Raw genomic sequence first — 8015 nt, forward strand, 5'->3', positions numbered from 1 at the left:
TCAAATCAAATGATAGGGATTAACAGTGGTTGTTATATTACATATTGCTATCTTCAACAAAGTTGTTCAGATTACAAGATATAAGAATGGAAGATTGATCAAACCATTAAAGAGAATAAGAAAATAATAATTTAAAGAAACATTAGAGACAATACAAAGTTTCACTAGACAGGATGGTATGAATTTACCAATGGTTGTTATACTGCATATTGTTGTCTTCATATCAGTTGCTCAGATTACCAGATATAAGCATGCAAAATTGTTCAAAATATATAAAAGAAAAAATTAAGCATTAAGTATTCCTTTCCATAAAATACCAGACATCAGCAGTACAGTTATATAAGCTATCTTTCTATCTATCTATATAGCCTTAGAACTTTCTTTCTTTATCTTCTTTCCCTCATCCCAGTTGTTCCTTCCTTTGAGCAATTTCTTTACCTTTCATATTATCTATTGTACATTTTGGGATTTATTTACTCTTTCATGTTCTTACAGTAGGTAAAATAAACAAGATCCATTTTTTTTGTCTTTTTGAGACAGAGTTTCAATATGCAGTTCAGGCTGGCCTTGAACTCACCTTGTAGCCCGGGCTGGCCTCAAACTCACAGTGATCCTCCTGTCTCAGCTGAGTGCTGGGATTACAGTAACATAGTTATTTTAAAGTCTGTATGATAATTCTATTATCTAAGTCATCTGTAGGACTGTTTTATTATTTCCTCTCTATGATACGTTGCACTTTGTATCATCTTTTGGTGTCTCCTAATTTTTCACTGAGTGACAAGTATTCTGCATATATCAGCAGTAAAGAATGAAGTAAGTAATATTTATGTCCAGAAAATGGCAAGCCTCTTCTTTTATCAAACTGCGTGAGGTCTCAGGGAGGGTGAAAACAAGCTACAGTAGTTATCATGTGTATAAGAGCTGACTCTCAGATTTGCTGTTGCATTAGACTCAGATTACTACAAGCATCAGAGTAACTGAGGGTGAAATCAATTTTTTAAAACGTTCAAGATTTGGATTTTGAACAACAGAGGTGTGTCTCATTTCTTATTCCTGGCCCTCAGCCATTTGCAAGGCCTATGCACCTTGATACTGAGTGTAATCCTTTTTCACCTTGCCTGCCTTTTTCCAGTGGCAGTCAGTCCTTGATATGAAATGTTAAGGTCCAAAATGTATGGGTTTTCTCACTTCCTCTCTGGCTTTACTCTTTGACAGGCCTCACAGATGTGTATTACAGTGTAGTCTCTTTCAGCTCCCTTGCTTTTCTCCAGCTATGCATTGTACCACCTGGACTCAGTGTAAGGCTCAGATGATCTGTCATGCTCCTCTCTGAGTTCTTCCTGTCTTCAGAATTCAGCAGCACACCTGCCAGTGCCCCTGGAACCAGTTTCCATTCATTGCTCTCCTGAACCTCTTCATCTGACTTGACATTATTCTCTCAAACCAGCTTTTGCGTAGGGCATGACATCTGGCTGTGAGCTTATTGGGACATTAATATCAACAAAACCCCTCTGTCTAATAATGATGCAAATAGTAATTCAGAAATAAAGACTAGCATTTATTGAACATGCAGTATGTGCAAGCACTTTTCTAATCCTCTGTCTACACAGTGTTTAATATGAATATTTATACACAAACCATGAAATAAAATAATGTTTAGCTATGTGTAATTAAATACATCCATACATTGTATTTATTAATGTTACACATAAGTATATTTTATATAACGATGTATATTAATATATACTTAATTATACGTAGCTAAGCATGTGCGTGTATATGATACATCATTACTTATGGATTCCTTCTGTAAGGAAATTCACAGAAGTTTTGTGGTCATTCATGAACACGCACAGAATAGCAAATGATTTAAGTTCTAATGCATAAGTTCTCAGCTAAGGTCAAGTAAGGTGACCCTGCTTTCTCTGTCTCTGTCTGTCTTCTTTCTCTCTCTCTCTCTCTATATATATATCCTATAATATATAACATTTACTCCTTACAATCTATTCATCTCTTGTCTTTTTGACTTTGTGTTTTAAGAAATTGAGAATCAGAGACACTGACTTGTATAAGGTGACACAAATAGTAAATGAAAGTGGCAGTGTTTGAATTCAAATGCAGGCTGTTTGTCCCAGACCTCCCACTCTTAGCAATTACAGTTGCCTACTCCTCTTGTTTTATGAACTATGACTATGTTTGGCCCAATAACTGTGTCCAAATAATAGAATACAAGCTGGCTTAGTTTGGGACATATGCTCTCCCCTCTGGCAGGTCAGATACCCCAAATATTTCCTTGCCTCTACAAGGGGATACAGAAAGAAAGATTTAGAATCTGAAACAGCTGCTTCAGGGATGGCAGGCAGATTAAATTTTGAAATCCTTAGTTGTAGAGATTCTTATGAGAGTTTGATCTTCCCAGCCTGGAAAGTTCTGATTTATGGGAAGAAGAAAATATAAGAAAGTCAAGTGAATCTCCTTCCAAGTCTTGAGTCTGCTATTCACAGTCTGTGTGGTCCCTAGGAATACTGCCTAGTCTTTCCTAGGTGAAATATTTCATCTGGGGGATGAATCTAATGTTTATCTTTTTATGGTAATTATGAAAATCAAAACAGTATGGTAAGAGATCTTGCTGAGCATAGTCATACATGATAGCTTCTACTGTATCATGCACCCTTATTAGTGGATAGCCAACCACAGGTTACACTTGAATAGGATTTCCTAAATTCCTGATTTAGTTCATCTCCTTAGAGATCCTACAATTTCTGTGCTGGCATTACAGTTAGAAAGAGATCTAGACCTGTGCTGCACAGAAAGTACTAACTTTGTCATCAACTTGACATTTTCTTTCAAGTCTGGAAGGAATGTAGTGCCATACAAAGTTTTAAGAAATCAGTTTTCTAGAGGCTGGGGATATAGCTCAGTGGCACAGTGCCTGCCTAGCAAGTGTGAGGTCATGAGTTCAATCCCCGATACCACAAAAAAAAAAAAAAAAAAAAAAAGAGCTAGATGTTTAGCCAGGCTTGGTGGCATATGCCTGAAATCCGAGCACTTGGGAGGCTGAGGCAGGAGGATCGCTGTGAGTTCGAGGCCAGTCTGGGTTACAAAGTGAGCTCAAGGCCAGCCTGAACTGCATAGCGAGACCCTGTCTCAAAAAAAGACAAAAAAAAAAAAGAAATCAGTTTTCTTTCCTCTATTGTATTCTAGTAGTCCTCACTGGTCTTACATGGCCTTTTAATTTTTCCTTCAAATTTTAAAAAAATTGTGGTAATATATATATATGACATAAAATTTGCCATTTTAACCATTTTGGGCATATTTGTTTATTTTTTTTGTACATGGTAAGTTCATTGATATTGCTTACCTTCATTGCGGTAAAATATGCATAACAAAATTACCGTTTAAACCATTTCAGTTCAGTTCTTCCCAAAAAGAAACTCTGTACCCAGTAAGCAATGTCTTCATTTTTCTCTCCCTTCTATAGTTACTCTTTTGATTTTACACTTTTGATTATCATCAGCAAGTGTCTCTCAAAATATACACATACTTCCTGGATATAAGGAAAAGATAGCACAATAACATGTTTGGATCCACAAATATTAATACAACACAAAAGTAAACACTTACTGAGTGATTACTTTGTACTAAGAATTATGCTAAACATTTTGCAGGCATTAGCTAACTTAGTCCTCTCAATAAACCCAGGAAGAGGATATTTTGTATTTGAAGTCCAAGAAAAACCACAGCACAGACAGCATAAAGAGCTTTGTCCAAGAATGCACAGATGGCTTGGGGCAGAGCTGGCATAGGAGTCCAGGCCGTCTAAATCCCATATGGGAAAGCATGCTTGTAATCTTTGTTATGGATGCAGATTTTTGTTAGGATGAGGACAGAGTATCTATGATTTATCAAGCACAATGGATGATGTTTCTTAAACTTTAACATGTCTGAGAATCAACTGGAGGCTTGTTTAAACACAGATGCCTGTACACCAGCCCCAGAGATGCTGATTCAGAAATCCTGGACAGGGACCTGAGATTCAGCATAGATAACAAGCTCCCAGGTGACAACGGTGTTTCTGGTCACGTTTTGAATAACAAGCCTGTGGACATTTTTGATTCAGGTGGTGTGGATGACTCTGAAAACAGAAGAGTATCTACACTCATAGTCTACATAATTAATTGTTTATCTGAGAATAATCTACAAAAAGAAAGAGCATTGGTCAAAGGTCAAGAAAGTTTAGGCTGGATAGAAGAGATTAGATTCATTGCTGGGTAGGCAATATGAGAAGACTAACAAAGAGCAGTGAGAGGTGGTGTAGACTCTAATGGTAGAGGCTGGGCTTCCAGTGAAAGAAAGGTTGGTTGACTGAAAGTGGAAAGTAACACTATGTCCTTTGGTGTCTTGGAGATATTGTTTTCAGGATCCCCATGGTTACCAAAATACCCAGACAGTCAAGTCCCTTGTATAAATCGATGTAGAATTTGTGTGTAACCTCTGCCTCCTGTGCACTTTAAATCATCTATAGATTACTTACACTGTGATACCAAATACAATGTAAATTCTATGTAAGTAGCTGTTGTGCTGTATTGTGGAGGGAATAATGACATGGAAAGACATCTGTACATGTTCATTACAGGTCCATTTCCCCCTAAAATATTTTCCATCATCGGTTGTTGAATCCACACATGTGGGATCCATAGATACAAAAGGCCAGGCATTCCGTGAATCCAGTGCTGTCGAGATTGACAAAGTCATCAAGATAGACTGTGAATATCAAACAAGTGCAATGTTCATGAACAAAACTAGGGCTTCCACACATAGGGAAAGCATAATAGAGGCCCAAGTGTTCTGACAAGGATGTTGAGGGTTCTGATAACCAACAAGAGGCTTTAAGGAGTATTGATCTTAAACACAAATGTTGGCAATAGCCTACTGAAAATACAGGTGAATACGTCTGCCCTTCATGAGAGGAGGTAGATAGCTCACTTTTCTGGGTAAGGCAATGGAGATCACTGAGCTGGTGTCTGTTCTAGAAGGGATATAGTTCTTGCAAAGTATTTTAGCTGGAGATTATTATACAGGCAAAGAACCAGACCCCTGAGTCTCTAACCTACAAGTCACAGCTTCAGAAAGGAAGAGTCAAATGGAACACTCCAACAACAGCTTGGGACTTCAGCCATTTAAACAGTTTCCTTGACCAGTGGGGTCAACCACAGGGCTATGTGTGTGTTCTATACACACAAAGTAATTTTACTTGCTGGTTTAAGGAAATTCAGGGAATAATACTCTGTGGTTAACAATGCTGTTATCTGTATGATCCCAGCCTGGAATATGCCTTTCAGTCCCTCTGTACCACTGATGTAATGGAAATCTAAGAGTAAAATCCTCAAGATTAAGCTCTTGAGTCAGTCAAGAAACGTGCTTGACTTCACTAAGATTCCTTCTTTATCTAGATGTTTACCTGTTTGGGGAAGAATTATTTAGAGGCAGTGGACAATGATGTCACCTTTTCTTGATTATCTCTCACAATTATTTCATTTAAAAAGCAAAGTTTTTTAACAAATATTTTAAAAATAACTTCTTTTTTTTTAATAACTTCTTTTTTGCCTGTGATTTAAAAAATACTATTTATTGTAGGATTTGGATAGCAAAATAGAAGTAAATTCTTACTAATACTATGTACTTGTGCCAGGCTCTTCACATATATTGGTGAAGAAACATTGAAGTTTTCCATAATGGTCATTAAGTGATTATTATCAATTTTTAGTTTGTTTTACTTTATTGGGTGAAATCCATATACAGTTTTATCTCTCAGCTTTAAACTTAATAGTGGTTTGTGAAACATACCTCAGTGTCACTAATTGATTTATGGCTACACAGTGTTCACATTCCATCTCAGAAACCTGAATCCTTACCCGGGCGTAGTGGCACATGCCTGTAATCCCAGTGCACAGGAGGATTGCTGTGAGTTCGAGGCCAGCCTGGGCTACAAAGTGAGATTAAAGCCAGCCTGAACTCCCTAAAGTGACCTTGTCTCAGAAAGAAAGAAAGAAAAAAAGAAAGGAAAGAAAGAAATCTGAACTCTTATACTCCATTTGCTAACCACTTTCAGCCCACTTCTAATATAGACCATCTAAATCTCTTCTTATCCTCAAACCAACTGTGTATCATGTGGTCTGCAACTTCAAGTCTTTTTTCACCCACATCCTCAAATTTTTAGTCCTCAAATCAATGATTTGATTGCAAGTAGGTCAGTCAGTAGCTTCTTTATGGTCATGTTCTTATACTAACCCTGATTCTTTCTGAAGCTAATGGCTTGGTTCACATGCCTGCATTTTGAATGAAGTCAGAAGTCTTGACAGCCACTGGTACAAAATAAGCTCCTTACAAATACATATAATGCACTGCAGGCTATATAATTCTCTTCAAGCCCTATATACTAACCAAAGGTTCTTCAAGCAAAAAATTGCTTATTGCAAACCTGACTCTTGCCCCACATTGTTCATGGTGATGGTCTCTGTATTTGAGAGCACTTTTCAGCTTTGATTATTGTAGTCCAAAAAAGGAGTGATTTTTTATGGAAAAGAAAACAAATCCGGCTCTAATGTTAGCCCTTTTACAAACCACATCTTATAAAGGAAATGCCACTGAAACACCCCGGATCTCTGAAGAAAAGAAGCAGGGCAGGTGGTGCATGCCTATAATTCTGGGGCTCTGGGAGGCTCAGGCAGGAGGATCTCAAGTTTGAGCTTAGTGTGGGCAAATTAGCAATTCTGAGACTCTGTCACAAAATTTTTAAAAAATCAGGTTTTGGATTTTCATTTAATATCATCAGTATAACTGTATGCACACTGAAACTTCTCATTCATGGAAAGGCAAGTGAAACATGTGGTCATGGTGCTGAGAAAACATGAGATTCTCCAGCTTCGGTTGCCTCACTATTCACTGATGTCAGTGCCCAAAGATTTAAAATTATACCTCTTTTCTAGAAAGAACTGTAGGATCCCTTTAGGCATTCCAAAACAGAAGACAAAGTTCAGTAGTGGAGAAGAGATCCAGGAACCTACCTTCTCTGCTACGTGAAATATATTATTTTTCCTTTTAAATAATGTTGAAGGAAGGTAAACCTTTAAACCTACAGAACTGTAGCTTAACAGTGTAATTTATTTCTCCCGGCAACACTCGCAGTGTTCCTAGATTTATATAAGAAGGAAAATAAATCCCTTTATTTGAAATGGGTAAAACTCTAGGAAAAAGAAAAAAGGGATTTTGACTTTTTCTGTTAAAAGAGGAAAATAGGCAATAGAAATGCAACATTCCATTGTCCAATCCTACAAGAATTTTGGAAGATAATTACAGAGCAATATTAAATATTCAAAATCCAGTGTAAGTCTCAGACTGCCCAAATACTACTGAATTGAAAAACTCACCAGCTAATAGTAATGGAAGAATGAGAAGGTTTTAGAATTTAAGGAAGTTTTGGAAAAATAGGAGTACATGCTTACTGACTAACAAGAACTTGTGCATTGGGAAGGGTACCTGTTAATCAGCTCCATCTCTTTTGGGCTTGGTGTGAAAGCAGAAACAAGAGAATTATAATTTTCTTCATTCTTCAGCAAATCTCTAATTGATGGCTTTGTAATTTGTTTAAAAGTGAGGCTCATGTTATGTTTCACATGAAATGTGGTGATGCTTATTAATATGCAGAAACTAGCTGACAGCAATAGGAAGGAACAAAGGCTCCTAAATCTGAAGAAACATCAGCATAATATTTTTGAGTTTATATAAATGAAATACACGATGATCTGAAATAATAGGCTGGCACTGAAAAATTTCACTGTGGCTGTTGAGACATTTCCTTCTTAAAAGTAGTTGCTTTAGTCCGATTATAGCTCCAGTAGGTTTGTCTTCCTGGGCGTCGAGATAAAGACAGAGAGGGGCTGGGGATTTAGCTCAGCGGCAAAAGCGCCTGCCTGGCAAGCGCAAGGTCGTGAGTTTGGTTCCCGGTACCGGAG

This window comes from Chinchilla lanigera, unplaced genomic scaffold (genome assembly GCF_000276665.1).
Source record: "Chinchilla lanigera isolate Chin_1 unplaced genomic scaffold, ChiLan1.0 scaffold00014, whole genome shotgun sequence".
In the NCBI taxonomy this organism is placed as follows: Eukaryota; Metazoa; Chordata; class Mammalia; order Rodentia; family Chinchillidae; genus Chinchilla; species Chinchilla lanigera.